This window comes from Anabrus simplex, chromosome 11 (genome assembly GCF_040414725.1).
Source record: "Anabrus simplex isolate iqAnaSimp1 chromosome 11, ASM4041472v1, whole genome shotgun sequence".
Taxonomy (NCBI): domain Eukaryota; kingdom Metazoa; phylum Arthropoda; class Insecta; order Orthoptera; family Tettigoniidae; genus Anabrus; species Anabrus simplex.
Window position 1 is genome coordinate 102,534,918 of NC_090275.1, and position 17,505 is coordinate 102,552,422.

The 17,505-nt window shown below is 42.3% G+C and overlaps 1 long non-coding RNA gene across 1 annotated transcript in view; it reads right to left on the reverse strand.

Annotated features, from left to right (window-relative positions):
* Positions 1-14,990, reverse strand: part of LOC137502693 (uncharacterized) — a 242,854-nt gene extending 227,864 nt beyond the window's left edge. The window contains exon 1 of the long non-coding RNA XR_011018829.1: positions 14,925-14,990. This is a non-coding gene — a long non-coding RNA (uncharacterized lncRNA). The remainder of the gene's footprint in view (positions 1-14,924) is intronic.
* Positions 14,991-17,505: the final 2,515 nt, after the last annotated feature.

Sequence of the window (17,505 nt, forward strand, 5' to 3'; positions counted from 1 at the left end):
CAGATAGCATGACAGAAAGGATTTTTCACCCACTCGTGCTGAATATTAAGGGAATTTTTATCGTTTCCGATGTGAATGTACGCTTAATTTCCTATTCCAATAGACGCACCAGTTGTATTTAAACGCAAAGTTTTCTAACTCTGCATGATTCAAACAGAAATGAAATGGCGTATGGCTTTTAGTGCTGGTAGCGTCCGAGGACACGTTCGGCTCGTCAGGTGCCGGTCATTTGATTTGACGCCCGTAGTCGACCTGCACTTCGTGATGGGGATGAAATAATGATGAAGACGACACATACACCCAGCCCCCGTGCCAGAGCAAATAGCCAATGTTGGTTAAATTTCCCGACCCTGCCGGGAATCGAACCCGAGACCCCTGCGACAAGAAACCAATACGCAAACCATTTAGCCATAGAGCCGGACATTCAAACAGAAATAACAGTAAACAAATGATCATGAGGGAAATCGGGTGGTTGAGGGTAGGGTTTCGGAGCCATACCCGCAGGTCTAGTGGGAGCAGAATACGTCGCAGGGTGTTAGTTTGGTGTAAGAAATAAGTGAATGTCTGAATCTCTATGTTTATGTTTCGTAGATTGAGAGGAGTCATTAGAGAGAGTACAAAGGGTGAAAATGTTCGCCGTACTATGGAATTAGGGGTCGGTTATTAGGCTACAGGAGATCGAAGTCATTCAAGTAGTGGAGCTGGTGCTGACTATTCTTCAACGGGGCAATTATCCTCTAATCAGTGGAAGGGATCCGACACTTCGAAAAATGAAGATATCGGCCAGAGGAAGACAAGGGCCGCGATTGGTGTGAAAATGAAATAGCCTACTCCCTAGGCCTCGAGTGCTCTAATACCGTCGGGGTCAGGAAAGAACAAGAGTTGGCCAAGGGAGGTCGGATACGATAGATGAAAGTGAGGAGCCTGCCACAAATAAGTTGAAGCAATACGAGGACTCAGCTTAGGGCCCCGTGGTCACCAACCAACGCTCCCAAGTTGAGAGCCCCTTGGGCCCCTCTTTTAGTCACCTCTTACGACAGGCAGTGAATACAGTGTGTGTTATTCTACTGCCCGCACCCACAGGAGCACCTATCAAGTAGACAATGGGGCCGCAGCCAGAGTTGATAGTAACAAGACTTCTTGGTTCAAAGCAGTTACAGGGTTTAGACTACAGCCTAGACTGGGTGAGTTGGCCGTGCGGTTAAAAGCCCGCAGCTGTGAGCTTGCATCCGGGAGATATCCGGTTCGAATCCCACTGTCGGCAACCCTGAAAATGGTATTCCGTGCTTTCCCATTTTCACTCCAGCAAATGCTGGGGCTGTACTTTCATCAAGGTCACGGTCGCTTCCTTCCCACTCCTAGGCCTTTCCTATCCCCATCGTCGCCATAAGGTCTATCTGTGTCGGTGCGACGTAAATCAGCTTGTTAAAAAAAAAAAAAAAACTACTACCTGGATGTTTCAGTCAGTAAGAGGTTAGAATGTAAATTAATTTGGGTATTCTAGCCCCCTCTTGGTCAATGTAGCGAGAGTAACATAACTTCTAGGGGTTCCAATATGCCTTGTCCCGGGCTGAGTGGCTTAGAAGGTTGAGCCGCTGGCTACTTGGCACGTTCGATCCTAGCTCAATCCGGTAGTATTTGAAGGTGCTCAAATACGTCAGCCTCGTGTCGATACATGTACTGGCACGTAAAAGAACTCCTGCGGGACAAAATTCTGGCACCTCGGGGTCTTCGAAAACCTTAAAAGAGTAGTTAGTGAGACGTAAGGCCAATAATAGATATTATTACAACATGCGTTGCCCCTAATGTTAGAGTTGTAGAAAGTTAGTTCTGACATGAAAATAAAGCGTTTACAGAGCCGTGCCCATGTAAGATACTTTCTTGTTCTACTTGTGAAGAAGCGAATACTTCACGACAGCCCACTACGTGCGCAAGAATATCGGGAGCAACTTACAGAGTTGACGAAAATGCTAAATGATTTTCGCGTCGCCGACGGTACAGCGGCTAGTACAAGGTGTATTCCACGGCCGACTGGATCTCTCGCTGCGCTCCAGGTGCTAGCTAGAGCGACGCAACAATTCGGCCGTGTGTAAGCATAAGTCTTTTCTGGCGCCAGCGAACAGTACGCAGCGTATGAATTTGACACATAAGTCGGTTTGTTCGTCGGGCATTAACCTACGAACACACAGAAATTGAGCCCGCCAAACACTGGCATCTGTGTTGTATCGTTCGGTGATCATGTCGACGATTGCGCCTGAAAAAATAAAAATAAAAAAAAATAAAATAATTTGAGGCACGCATTGCTTTTCTTATATAATCAAAAGGAAAAGGCTGTGGAAAGTTATCATTTGCTGGTAGAAACATGGTGAACACGCTCCGTCGATTAGAATATGTGAGACATGGTTTAGACAATTTAAACGCCGTGATTTCAATGTGAAAGCCAGTGCGCGCTCTGGTAACGGTATTGTGTATTATGAGCTCTTGAATTCCAGCGAAACCGTTAATGCACAACGCTATCACCAACAAATGATTAATTTAAATCACGCATTGATCGAAAGACGACCGGAATGGGTCAGAAGATATGGCAAAGTGATTTTGTTACACGACAGTGCGCCATCTCACACAGCATAACCAGTGAAAGACACCTTGAAACCGCTTTGATGGGACATCTCACCGCAGCCGCCGTACTCGCCCGACCTGGCACCTCTTCACTTCAATTGGGGCACGCGCTCCCAGAGCATCACTTCAGCAATTTCGAGGAATTTGAAATAAGGCTCTACGAATAGTTTGCCGTGAAAGAGAGCAATTTTCCTGGCATGGTATTCATAACTTACCTGAAAAATGGGGGAAGTGTGTGGAAGTCATGTCCAATATTTTGAATAAACAAAAAAGTGAATTTCGCTTGAAAATTTCGATTTTTCTTTACCACAGAAATTATGCATACACCTGGTAAAAAAGAAGAACGCTTTATTTCGCAGTATGAGTATTGTACTTTCATAATGTCCACTTTACGGCAGAACTCGGGCAGGGGCAGGTTTAGTAAACAGTCTTTCATTGACTGTACCATATAAAGAGTCTGTAGCGAACTGTCATTAACACGGAGTTCTTAATCGTGACTGCTGACGTCAGGACACTATCAATGGTCGTTTGGCGCTCCTCCATGTCCGTACCAGCCTCTCCCTCATTAGCGCCTGCTCCACACCTCTCGTTCGTTGGCACTTTGAATAAGTTTCATTGACAAAACCACAGGCCAATCAGGAGTCGGCATACTCGTAAATACAGAGATGATGCAAGGAAGCTTCCACCTGACTTCACAAGAAAGTAGCGATAATTTAGACCAGTCTTATTCAGTTCTGTGACGCCACACCACCGGGCTCTCAAGTCCCTGAAGTGCAAGCAGAACCACGTAGAATGAGAAAATACCATTTTCTTGCATTTTTCCACTTATATTGTGTCTACATTCGTTACATTGTTTTCCTCACTTGGGACGATCCAAAGCATCCGCAGGGTTGAGTTTTCTCACCTGCCGTCCAGTCCTAGCAACTTATCTGTGATCGGCGACCCCCTGCGTTCGCTTGAGGGATGGTTTCTGGAACTGAGGTATCAGTGTTGTGCGAAGTACAGTATGATCCAACAGTCCGTTAACATTTGACGAGGCAATACTGAAGGTGTAGAGGTAATAACTGAAGCACATGATTGACACAAAAAAAAACCTGTGATATATTCAGAATATTGTACCGAACAAGGAATCTGTCAAAGACTGCAAGTAACTGATTGTCCAGCCTTACAGGGGAAACGCTGTCTGTTTTCCTAACAGTTTTATTACATATCTTAACAAGAAATGGTCATCCTGACTGCGACCATGATCCTTAAGGCGGGTAGTCTATATCGTCTGATATCGTGGTTAGCTGGTTCGAGTCCCGTTGATCGAAAAAATTTCACCATCAGAATGTTGGCTGATAGGGTAGGAGAGGACATGGTATACAATAACTAATTACAAAATTGCGTGCCAAAAGCGTGGATTAAATTCTAACCCTCTCCACGTTGTTCATATAGAGTGAGGCAATATGACGCTGTTGATGGTGATTTGTGCGTCGGATGGAGACGTAAAGCCTTGAATTCTTGGTGCTAATTGAAGGAGTAGGCTACGCCCTCTCCCTACTTCATCATCATTGTTACCATCACCACGACAACCACACACCCAGATGCGCAGGTTGCCCAAAGCCGTCATATGTGAAGACCTGCACCAGGCGAGCAGAACATCTCCTCGGGCACTCCAGGAACTAAAAGCCATACCGTAAATAAATATATAAAAAGTAAGTAAATAAATAAATGAAATACATTTTCAATACCACAGTGGAACCACGATATATCGAATCATCTCGGAAGCTACAATTTATTTCGAGTTATCGAAATTTCGAGATATACAGAATATCGTTTTTGAGCATGTACACACCGAGCTCGATAGCTGCAGTCGCTTAAGTGTGGCCAGTATCCAGTATTCGGGAGATAGTAGGTTCGAACCCCACTGTCGGCAGCACTGAAAATGGTTTTCCGTGGTTTCCCATTTTCACACCAGGCAAATGCTGGAGTGTATCTTAATTAAGGCCACGGCCGCTTCCTTCCCACTCCTAGCCCTTTCCTGTCCCATCGTCGCCATAAGACCTATCTGTGTCGGTGCGACGTAAAGCAACTAGCAAAACAAAAAAAAAAACAAAAATTAGCATGTACAGCACATCTGAGGGCTTATAGGCCTACTGAATGCATTCTTTTTAACACTATTTAAAAATGTACAAACAAACTCTATTTTACGGCATCACTTTACAGTACCTGTCAAAAGTTTAGGACCACATTGAAAAATCATGAAGTTCCATCTAGAACCTACAATTTTGCTACTAGACCTCTGCATTTTTTTCCTGAGCTCCTGCGTCTAATATCATATACATCGCCTGATTTCAGTGATTTCAGTATTGTATAAGTTATACAATTTTAAATATTATAAGGTCATATCAGAAGGTTAACATTTTTGGAAATATTATGTACTGTATCCTCTAATTGGTTTCAAGTATCACCACTAAGATTCTTGTAGAGACTTAGCAATAGTTAGGGGTCATTTTAGTATAAATATGAAAATTCCGAAAAAATGCCGCACCCATTTTTGTGGGTTTATTTTTTATTTCAAGCCAGTGCTAAAATAATCAATTTTTACTTGCTCTTGTAATAGGGCTCAGTGTGAACTATCGACATCAGAAACGTATTCTTGGTTGCGATCCACAGAGTGCAAATGAAACTATCAGGGCAGATAAGTTTGACGCCGATAGCTCGCACTGAGACCTTGGGCCATACATGAAAAAGGCAAAGAAAAATCAACAATTTTGGCCCCGGTTCAAAAAAATAAAACACGAAAAAAAAAACCTGTGCCGCATATTTTCGGAATTTTTATATTTATACTAAAATGGCCCCCACCTCTTCCTAAGTCTACAGAAAAATCTTGTTGGTGATACTTGCAACCAATTAGAGTATTCAGTACATTATATTAACAAAATTTTTTATGTTTTGTTGTGGCCTTACAAGAGTTAAAAATTCATTACTTCTACAGTACTTGAACTAACTCAATGAAATCAGGCGACATATATCCTATTAGATGTGAGATATCAGAAAGAAAATTACAGAGGTCTGTTGTTGTGTTTGAGTCATCAGTCCATAGACTGGTTTGATGCAGCCTTCCATGCCACCCTATCCTGTGCTAACCTTTTCATTTCTAACTAATGCATCCTACATCTGCTCTAATCTGTTTGTCATATTCATACCTTGGTCTACCCCTACCGTTCTTACCACCTACACTTCCTTCAAAAACCAACTGAACCAGTCCTGGGTGTCTTAAGATGTGTCCTATCATTCTATCCCTTCTTCTCGTCAAATTTAGCCAAATCGATCTCCTCTCACCAATTCGATTCAGTATCTCTTCATTCGTGATTCGATCTATCCATCTCACCTTCAGCATTCTTCTATAACACCACATTTCAAAAGCTTCTATTCTATTCTATTCTATTCTATTCTATTCTATTCTATTCTATTCTATTCTAGAGGTCTAGTGGCATAATTTTAGGTTCTAGATGACATTTCGTGATTTCTTTATGTAGTCCTAAACATTTGACCGGTAGTGTAATTAATTATTTATTTCCTGCCTTTGTATGTGGCGAAGTCAGGGCTCACGGCCCTCTCTTACACTTAACCAAAACATATAGTACATAGTCACATAACTTGGAAAAACCGTTATTATAGCAACTTTTTTTAAAGACAGGATACAGTACATACAGTAGCGAAACAAGAAACATACCTCTGTTAACACCTTTGGAAAACATCCGTTAGTCTTTTGTGCTTGTTATTGTTAACCTTTCCTACCTTCACTTTGAAACTTCTCGTCAATACCACGCAGCCAAGATTCGTAAATGGAGCTTGTCATCCGCGACTCAGGGGGTTGCTTTCGTATATGACCGGTAATTAATTCACACCCGAGAAACAGCGAGGCATCGCCGATTTTTCCATCACTAGATCTTTTAGTTTTTCGGTTCCAGTCATATTAGCTCCCAGCATCATCGTAAACCTTTCTTTACTTGTTAACTGTTTTTCACAAACCACAAATTCTGTATTGCACAGTTAATGTAGCACAAGATTAGAGTTATGGTGTAATTTTTGCTTCAAGGGAGGAAATGTTTGCTTCGAGATACCGAAAATTCGAGTAATGCAGGTTCGAGATATAGAGGTTCGATTGTAGTTCGATTTTACAAACATACATGAATTCTGAACTTGTGATCTGGTGGAGCAGATTATTTTCTTCTAAGAAACACAATGTTCATTCAACTAGATACAAGTGAAACCAGCGTTTGTCTGTTGAGAAAGAGGGAAACCGCGGAAAACCATCTTCAGGACTGCCGGCAATGGGGTTCGAACCCACTATCTCCCGAAACAAGCTCACAGCCACTTGCTCGGTAATATCTCACGTGTGCTCTTCGCCCTCCACATATTTTACGTCGTTCACAGCACGCCTGGTAGCGATGTACGTTAAGGCCGCAAGACTTTAAAATCTGACTCCGTGGTTAGCTGGTTCATGTCCCGTTTCACAATCAAAATTTTCGCCAGGAGGATAGGACAGACATTACTTCTCAGTTGTGGTGTTATATGGCCACATCCAGCCATTTTCTTCGGGTTAATAGTTTATCTACAATGCTACGCTCTATGTTTTGACTTCTATAAAAAAAAAAAAGCGAACTTTTTCCAACGTTATTAAAAATACATTAAACGCATTTTGATACAGCATCCACGATTCATTAGCTTTATAAACGGCTAAAGAAGTAATTTCCACGCATGCGAATCCATTGTCAAAAGCTATCCTTAATAAGAACCAACGTGATAATGGACAAGTTTTTAAGAAATGAACTTTCTGTCAACGTCAGTTCCTTCTCATATACGAGGAGAGCAAACTCTCTTAAATATTTTGGATGTTATCTACTAATTAGATGCTTGATTATTTATACCTTGCCGTAAATGATCCATATAAACTATGAACAGTAAGGATGAAAGGTTACAGCCTTGTCTATCCCCAGTAACAACTTTTAATCAATAACTCGTTGTACCATCGATTCTCACCGCAGTTCGATAATCAACAGACACCATGAATTGCTTGTAATAACCTACGGCTAATCCCATAACCTACCTTTGGTACACTGAAATGTGCCTTCTCTAGATCTGCGTATCATTAGTATGAAAGTTTAGTCTTCTCGTACAGTTTTTCACTTACTTGGCGTGTGCTTAAAATGTGGTCCTAACTACCCCTCTGACATTTACCCAGATTGCTTTCCACCAATGATAACGCCGTCCTTTCTCCTTTCTAATATGCCTGGTAAAACCTCCATAGCCGTAACATTTGTTATATTTTAAAATGTCAGTATCAATTTATATTAATAAAGCAGAAAGTCTGTCGGTCTGTTCCTTAGAAACATTTATACCGTCACACCAATCTGAAACATATTTTGTACCTTTTATGATCTTGTCTACACGAAATTGGAGCAGCCCTCTTCACTCCATAGATTTAGGCCATTTGGCACATTACCATAGGCCAATATATGCGAAATATCGAATTTGTCTTACAAGGACGAGACAAAGCTCATTTTAAGTCTCACGACGCCAGGAACAAAACTAGGTTTGTCTCTTCAATACCCGTAAAACCACGTTTAAAGGCCTTAAAACCAACCGTTTTCGAGATACACCCCGCTCTAGGAATCGGGTGAAGAAATGACCGTCCGTAACCATGGCAATATCAGCTCATGGATGCTACTGTAGAATACGGGTCTGGTGTTCGAAGTAGGCACGTCGGTGTAAGCAAGGCCAAGGAGGAATTCTCTTTAAATATGTTAAACTCATAGCTGTTTTGCTATTTTCCTCAAAACCCCACCCCATGGCGCAAGAGCCCCGAAGGGCCTTGACCTACCAATCGACCGCTGCTCAGCCCGAAGGCCTGCAGATTACGAGGTGTCGTGTGGTCAGCACGACGAATCATCTCGCCATTATTCTTGGCTTTCGAGACCGGAGCCGCCATCTCACCGTCAGATAGCTCCTCAATTTTAATCATGTAGGCTGAGTGGACCTCGAACCAGTCCTGAGATGCAGGTAAAAAATCCCTGACCTAGCCGGAAATCGAACCAGGGGCCTCCGGTTAAGAGGCAGGCACGCTACCCATACACCGCGGGGCCGACTTTCGCTATTTTGAAGACCGAGAAATAGAAGGGATATCCTCATTAAATCCTGGTCTTAGCCTAGACCATGTGTGTCTTCATGCGATATGAAATATCAAACATCATCTCACACCGAGCAAGCTAGCCGTGCGATTAGGGTCGCGCAGGTGTGAGCTTGCATTCGGGAAATGGTGGGTTCGAACCCCACTGTCGGCAACCCTGCAGATGATTTTCCGTGGTTTCCGATTTTCACATCAGGAAAAGCCAATTGCAAAAAGAACATCATCGCAGTCAAATAAACTTCAGTGAAGAGTATAGGCCTACCTTTCTTCTGTAGAACGAATAAATATTAGTGTATATATGCGAGCTTTATTGGGTGCTGTCTCAGTTCATTGCTTTCATAGAAGAAGCTGGCAGTATTCTCATTTACGTAATAATAATAATAATAATAATAATAATAATAATAATAATAATAATAATAATAATAATAATAATAATAATAATTTCGTGTAGCTATTTCTAGCCGAGTGCAGCCCTTGTAAGGCAGACCCTCCGGTGAGGGTGGGCGGCATCTGCCGTGTGTAGGTAACTGCGTATTATTGTGGTGGAGGGTAGTGTTATGTGTGGTGTGTGAGTTGCAGGGATGTTGGGGACAACACAACACTCAGCCCTCGAGCCACTGTAATTAACCAATGAAGGTTAAAATCCCCGACCCGGCCGGGAATCGAACCCGGTACCCTTTGAACCGAAGGCCAATACGCTGACCATTCAGCCAACGAGTCGGCTCATTTACGTACAACAATACGTTGAGACGTGCTTCTGCGTGCAGATGTCTTATTCACAGCAATACGATTAGATGTGTTTCTGTGTTCTCTCAAACAACTTCATATTGCTCGCTTAACTTTCATTCGACCGACTCGTTGGCTGAATGGTCAGCGTTGTGGCCTTCGGTTCAGAGGGTCCCGGGTTCGATTCCCGGCCAGGTCGGGGATTTTAACCTTAATTGGTCAATTCCAATGGCGCGGGGACTGAGTGTGTGTGGCGCATTCAGCATTAGAAATCATCCTAGGTAGGGCCCTCATCTTCACAGACATGCAGGTCGCCTAATAGGCCGTCTACGAGAAAAAGACCCGCACCAGGCCTCTTCGGAGGCCATACGTCATTATTATTAACTTTCATTCGTCATACACATTCCTGTATGTGTAAGATCTTTATTCTGTGTTGTCGTAGTTCATTCCCTCAGCCTGACTTGATGTTCTCTGTTAGATTGTCCTTCTTTAATTTTCAATTTGACCCGATGACATATCATTTTTAAGTCTGCACAATATAATTTTATTAGGCGAATGACTTCAGAAAATTTGGAGTCTTTGTAAACGTTAGGTCCGCCTCTGTGGTGTAGTGGTTAGTGTGATTAGCTGCCACCTCCGGAGGTCCGGGTTCGATTCCCGGCTCTGCCACGAAATTTGAAAAGTGGTACGAGGGCTGGAACGGGGTCCACTCAGCCTCGGGAGGTCAACTGAGTAGAGGTGGGTTCGATTCCCACCTCAGCCATCCTGGAAGTGGTTTTCCGTGGTTTCCCACTTCTCCTCCAGGCGAATGCCGGGATGGTACCTAACTTAAGGCCACGGCCGCTTGCTTCCCTCTTCCTTGCCTATCCCTTCCAATCTTCCCATCCCTCCACAAGGCCCCTGTTCAGCATAGCAGGTGAGGCCGCCTGGGCGAGGTACTGGTCATACTCCCCAGTTGTATCCCCGACCTAGAGTCTGAAGCTCCAGGACACTGCCCTTGAGGCGGTAGAGGTGGGATCCCTCGCTAAGTCCGAGGGAAAAACCGAACCTGGAGGGTAAACAGAGATGATGATGATGATGATGATGATGATGTAAACGTTAGACGGGCGAAGCTAGTATTCGACAAAATGTTATGAAGATGTGACTAAAAATCAGCGAGCCCCCATCGATGATGATGATGATGATGATGCTTGTTGAATAAAGGGGCCTAACATAAAAGTCATTTAGCTCTCATCCATCTCTGTAATCGGTTTGATGTTAGGTGCTCGAGGAACTATACCTACATTTTTGTCAACTTCTGCAATACCTTTGGGCTGAATAGAGATTTCATATATAACATCGCGATTACCATACTCAAGAAGTCCATCATGATCTTCAAGAACCATGGTTGCGGACCTCAAACAAATGTTTGACATGCCTCACTCGATTGCTTACACGTAACATCATACGATATCCATTTATTGTTGTTAAGGTACTCTTTGTCTTTGGGCAACCTGCAGCTGTTGCAGGAAGATTATACAATAAATAAATACGAAATGTGATGACAATTTTAAAGTTCAAAAATCATTCACTGACCAGAATTTAAAAAAAATGTGATGAAGAATGAGTGGATGGATATGAATTTAAATCAATCAGTGGATCCCACCCAGAAACTATCATAAACAATAGTATTACTGACCAAGGGACTGCTTCAAAAGCACAATCCTGAATAGATGATGCTTGTTGTCTAAAGGGGTCCAAAATCCAGGTCAAAGGCACCTCATAATGGTACTTATCGCTAGTAAAGTAGAACCATGGCATTTGTCATGGTGCGGTACTAAGCAAAAGTAGTGTTGACTCGCGGTATTCTACACAATATGGTACTACTCACAGGTAATGTAATGCGCACATGTAACACAGACCTGTAGTATTTCTCACATTGCGGAGCCATTTACGGGCAACGCAAACCTATGGTGTTCCTCACATAGGTGTACTAATCACAGGAACTCGTACTACCCCGTGGTGTTCCTTACATAGTGGGTACTAATCATGGGCAAGGCAGACCCATGGTGTCGCTCATACAGTGATACTAATCACAGGTACTGTAAAATCCACAAGGATTCACACACTGTTGCTACTAATCACAAAAATATTGTGTACCTAGCATAGTGGTACTACGCGCAAGTAAAATCGACCTATGGTGTTCCCTGCGTGATGATACTAATTACAATTAGTCTCATGGATCTAATTCGACCATCCCTTGATCGCCCCTTTTAGTCGCCTCTTACGACAGGCAGGGAATACCGTGTGTGTATTCTTCGTCCGCGTCCCCCACCCACAGAGGTTGGCCCCCTAGAGGGACGTCAGGCACTACTCGGATATTCCTGGAGGGTGACAGTTTGACCTTTCTTGATTGTTATCAAGATAAAACATTTTTTTGGACATAACAAACAGGAAGTGACTCGCCTCTCCAGTCTCGATGCACTGTTTGCACAACACTCGCTGTCCCCGTCTAATTGCGACCACTTTGCCGGATGACTGGTCTCGCCAGACCAAGGTGAAGAGACCTCTTGACGTCATAGAAAAAGTTCTAAGTCAATATTTGGTTCCTTCCACTACAGAAAACATGAGTGAGCAGGTTACCAACAGTTTGAGATGGAGACAACGCGTGCTGAAGAACAAGATGGACAGGCACACGCCGGTAGCTCCAGGCATTGCCAGGTGACGGAAACATACATATAAGAAAGGTGTCAACTTGTGGGCGTAAAGGAAAGGAATTCATTAAAGATATGCTGGCGATTTCGAGAAGATTTGGCTTCGCAAATTTCTTTTCTTGTGTTCTGAAAACCATTGAACAAACGGGTGCGCACTTCTGTGGTTCGCTATTATCTGCCTGAAGTAACTAAGTCTGGAGTTACCAGGTCAAAAAAAAAACAAGAATATATTTTTATAATGACTGATGGGAACATGGCCGGATCTAGATAGATAGATGGATACGTAGATAATTTATTTATTCTTGCAAAGTTAGGGATAACTGTCACTGACTTACACTTAACCAGTAACATAACTGGAATGATAAGTAACTAATTACGAATCATTGAAAATTAACCTATGATAAACTTAAAAACTATGTAAAACTACTTATACTGTAACGACTTGTATATCAAAAGTCATAAAAATCAGGGAGGTAAAACACAATATTACAGAAAATCAGTATCGTTGTTAGGAAACATGTATACACTTTTACGGAACAAAAACTATTTATTGTGGCTTTTTTATATTTAAATTTTGATTACACATGTAGTAGGTCTTCATTTAAACATATGGTTTCATGAGATGTTCAAAATGTTCACTGTTGTCTGCCAGACACATAACAGAACGACGAGCGGTCGCTGCAACTACGCCGGTTGTTTGAATGGGGATCTCTGCACATGCCGCTGTAAACTCCTGGCGAAGGGCCTCCAGCGTGCGTGGCTTACGTCGATAGACTTGATTTTTCACAGTTCCCCACAAGTAAAAGTTCATAGGGGTAAGATCTGGTGACCGTGGAGGGACTCAATGGGCCCTCGTCGTCCAATCCAATGTCCCGGCAGATTGTCATCCAGGAAAGCTCGTACTGCTACATGGTAGTGTGGTGGCGCCCCGTCCTGTTGGTAGAAGTCTTCATCATCGGCTCCATAAAGCGTACGTACAGCTGGTAAAATTAATGTGCTTAACATTTCCAAGTACACTGTTCCAGTAACAGTACCATCAAGGAAAAAGGGTCCTAGTAAGCCTGTCGACGACATTCCACACCAGACATTAACCCCTGGTAGATTGACCGCCTAGTCCACATGAACATGCGGATTTTCTGCAGCCCAGTAGACACAGTTATGTCTAACTTCGTCAGAAATTGTTCACGTTGGGTTACCATATGCTGACACCATTCGCAAAATTGCATTCGACGATCGGGATCGTCCTCATTAAGCGCATGCTGTAATCGTGGGATGTAAACTTTCCACTTAGCTGTTTTGAAAATTCGTCGTACACTTGTACTGCTAATCCCCACTTCCCGTGCACATTGCGTAGCAGACTTCTGTGGAGAATTAGCAAAACTTTCCAACTCGTGAGCTGACGAAGCAGGACTGGTAGCTGTGTGCGTTCTTCCCGATCTTCCTTTGTGAATATCACAAATCGCTCCATGCGTCTCAAACTTCCCAGTAATGCGTTTAACTGTTAGGCGTGTTGGGGGTTCTGTTTCAAACTCCCTCCTCCACTGACGTTGCACTTCAACGGCATTATCAAACCTGATAAGCCACTCCAGAAAGTACTTTCGTTGCTCGAACGTCAAACGTGCTCCAGCCATTTTGTTTTCCCACTATCGTGATGCAAGTACCGACATCTGTTGAGCGAAAGACCCTACTACAACACTTAAAAACAATGGTAGCAGTTGACAATGTCCATATCCCGATATCATAATGGCCAAAAAGTAACATACTTACCTTCTAAAGTAAATACTAGAACAAACAGACCTTTAATAAACAGCAGTTAAACCCTTTTATGATAATCACTACTAAAATTGTTTGGAAAATTTTTAACCACAATCCTATTAAGGTCATGCATATTTTGTGGTCAATAAATTACCCACATCCATAAATTATATTCATTTATTGAATTTGTTTTATTGGACTCATCAACTATGGTTTTGAATGTACATTCAGAGAAGAAAATCATCAATATCTCAAGTGGAGAAGCTAAATTCACAGTACATTGGGTCCAAGTGGGCAAGAGAATACAAAGCATTGAAAACTATTGGGCTCTTTTGCTCTATTGGTAAAATTATACTGTGGAGGCTGCCGAGTTAGAATCGAGGAGCCTGAATCTGGTTCAGTATCAGAATATGAATCGGATGTTGAAGCTAAAGATTGCTGGCTCTTATCTGCTGGTCCGCGTCAGCTAATCATACATGCTCCCATCCAAATCCTCTTCCATCAACTGTGCACTGATGGTACCTGCCAGTGCTTCGCCACTGCTCGTACTGGTACCTGCTACTGGTATGACTAAGGCACCCTCAGCATCAGAATCACCACCGGCTTCTGAATCTGTTTCTAGTGTATCCCACAGTTGCTCAAATTCAGATGTTCGTAGACGTGGCATACTTCTGCAACAGTAAACACGTCTATAAGAAAAAATGTAAGAAAAACTGATTTATTAAAATAAAAGATATAATGATCATGTACCAGCATTATCTCTCTCTTCATCCAAGACTTCATTTTGCACTATGGACTTTCTATACTATTTCAAAGAGTATCTAAACAAGCTGTAATACATTTACGAGAGTTTTCAAGTTACTGCTTTCATATTATTATCTCCATATCATCTAAGCACAATACATTCTTATCAATATTTCAAATTTAGTCTGCAAAACACACTTTGCACTCACCTAATATCACAGTAACACCACAGGAAACTGGAGAGGAACTAATAATTCAGCAAGAAAAGTAAGACCTGCAAAATAAAAAAGTGAGGTTAGATTGGACAGCTGGTTACAAAGCCTAAAGTATAATCGCATATATGCTACAAGTTTCGCAATCAATTCTTCTGTTATTTGCTTAACGTCGCACCGACACAGATATGTCTTTTGGCGACGATGGGAGAGTAAAGGCCTAGGAAGTGGAAGGAAGCGGCCGTGGCCTTAATTAAGGTACAGCCCCGGCATTTGCCTGGTGTTTAAATGGGAAACCACGGAAAACCATCTTCAGGGCTGCCGACAGTGGGGCTCGAACCCACTATCTCCCGATTACTGGATACTGGCCGCACTTAAGCGACTGCAGCTATCGAGCTCGGTCGCAATCAATTACAGTCATAGCAAAAACTATTACTTTTACTAATAACTCACTGATATAACATAGTATTATTCGCATAAATAACAGAAATATTAACTTACCGGTTGAATAAACTTCGTGTGCTGCTATTAACTATCGGAAATGCATTGTGGTTAAAATTTTGGCCACAAAAAAAAAACGCGGGCGCTTCCCTCTGATAGCCGTACTGAAAACTAAGGTTGTGGTTAATGTTGGGCCCACAAAGCGTTCTAGCTGAACACTGATGATGATAAGGTTGAGTTTTGTAGCTAAATACAATATATGTTCAACCTTATCCGAGGTGGTTAGTTAATTAACGACTATCCTACAGTATAAAGGGTTAACAAAGAGTGTATACATTTTTTGCGGCGGACTCTGTATATATAAACACAAACGTTGTACAAGTAAAAAGAGAATTACTAAACAAAGTAGAATTATCTGAGAAATGAAAGTTACTCTTGTGCAGTGAGTTTCCAATGACCGTAATCCCAGTTGGACAACTTTACACCCAGTTTTTTAAATAATTATAATTTATTTTCATTAAAGCCCACCTGGTGACCATGACACCGTCGTTAGCCAGTTCGAATCCCGTTCGTGGAAGAAGAATCATGACCATCAGAATGTTGACGGCAGAGTAGGAGAGGTGGTGATAGACAATTTCTAATCACTAGATTGCGTCGCGAATGCCTGGATTCAAATCCAAACCTCTCCGCAGTGGAGGGGATATGACTCTGTTGATGGTGCTTCGTGCGTCGGATGGAGACGTTAAACTTTGTTATTCGCCAGGAGTGGGATACGTGCCGACACCGGGTTTCACCCTTTCCTTACATCATCAACATTATTGCCACCACACACCCAGACACGCAGGTTTCCCAAGGGGATCAAATATAAAGACCTGCGTCGAACGAGCGGTAGGTTACAATGTCCTTGGACACTCCAGGAACTAAAGCCCGTACGATAAACAAATACATAAAAATAATTAAATAAATAACAGATTTTGCAAACATATATGAATTTTGAATTTGTGATCTTCTTCTAAGAAACACAGTGTTCAGACAGCTAGATGCAATAACACCGCTAATGATGTTGACGTCAGGAAGGGCATCCGCTCATAAAAACTCAATACAAAGATTTGTTATTTGTTTTACGTCGCACCGACACATAGGTCTTATGGCGACGATAGGAATAGGTAAGGCCTAGGAATGGGAAGGAAGCGGCCGTGGCCTTAATTAAGGTACAGCCCCAGCATTTGCCTGGTGTGAAAATGGGAAACCACGGAAAACCATCCTCAGGGCTGCCGACAGATTCACTTCATACCTGACCCGCAGAGAAACGGGACAAGGGTCGGGCATACATCTCAACAAGAAATTGTCATTTTAATAATAACAACAATAATTTGAAAATTTCGGGTATTAAAGATCTATTTTCATGATTTGGTTCAAGAAAAGGGTAATTAAAAAATTCTATTTGTTGGTCCTAGAAAAATCTCTTGCACCATATGTTAGAAACCTGCGTGTATTTGGAAACTGCGGAAGTGTAAAGTGTTGAATGTGAGGAAAGGAAAGTTAAGGACGACACAAACACCCAGTCCCCAGGCCAGGGATATTACTCGTTTTGCAATTAAAAACCCCTGACCCGGCCCGGGAATCGAACCCGGGGCCGCCGGGTGACAGGCGGTCGCGATGCCCCCTACACCGCGGGGCCTGACAGACGAAGAGTAGGGTAACAATAATATTTTCTCTTTGTGCTGATATCAACAGTGTTTGACGGGATAAAATCACAAATCACACCTAAAGAAAACGTCTGGAAACCATGAAATTAAAAAAAAATACCATTGAGAACTTCTTCAAGCATTGCACCAAATTCATTGATAAAATAAGGTTTCCCCTATCTTGTACCGAGGATTTCAATATCTATATATATAAAATAAGAGTTTTGTCTGTAAATTCCTCAGAATTTAAAAAGGATGGTATTTCTGTAACAAGGAAATCCACTTTTTACTTTTCCGTAATTTCTGTCTGTCTATATGTATGTACACGCATCACGAGAAAAACGGCTGAAGAGAATTTAATGAAAATCGGTATACAAAGTCGGATAGTGAGTCGCTATAATCTAGGCTATAAATAATTTTATCAACGCTGATTGAAATGGTAGTTTAGG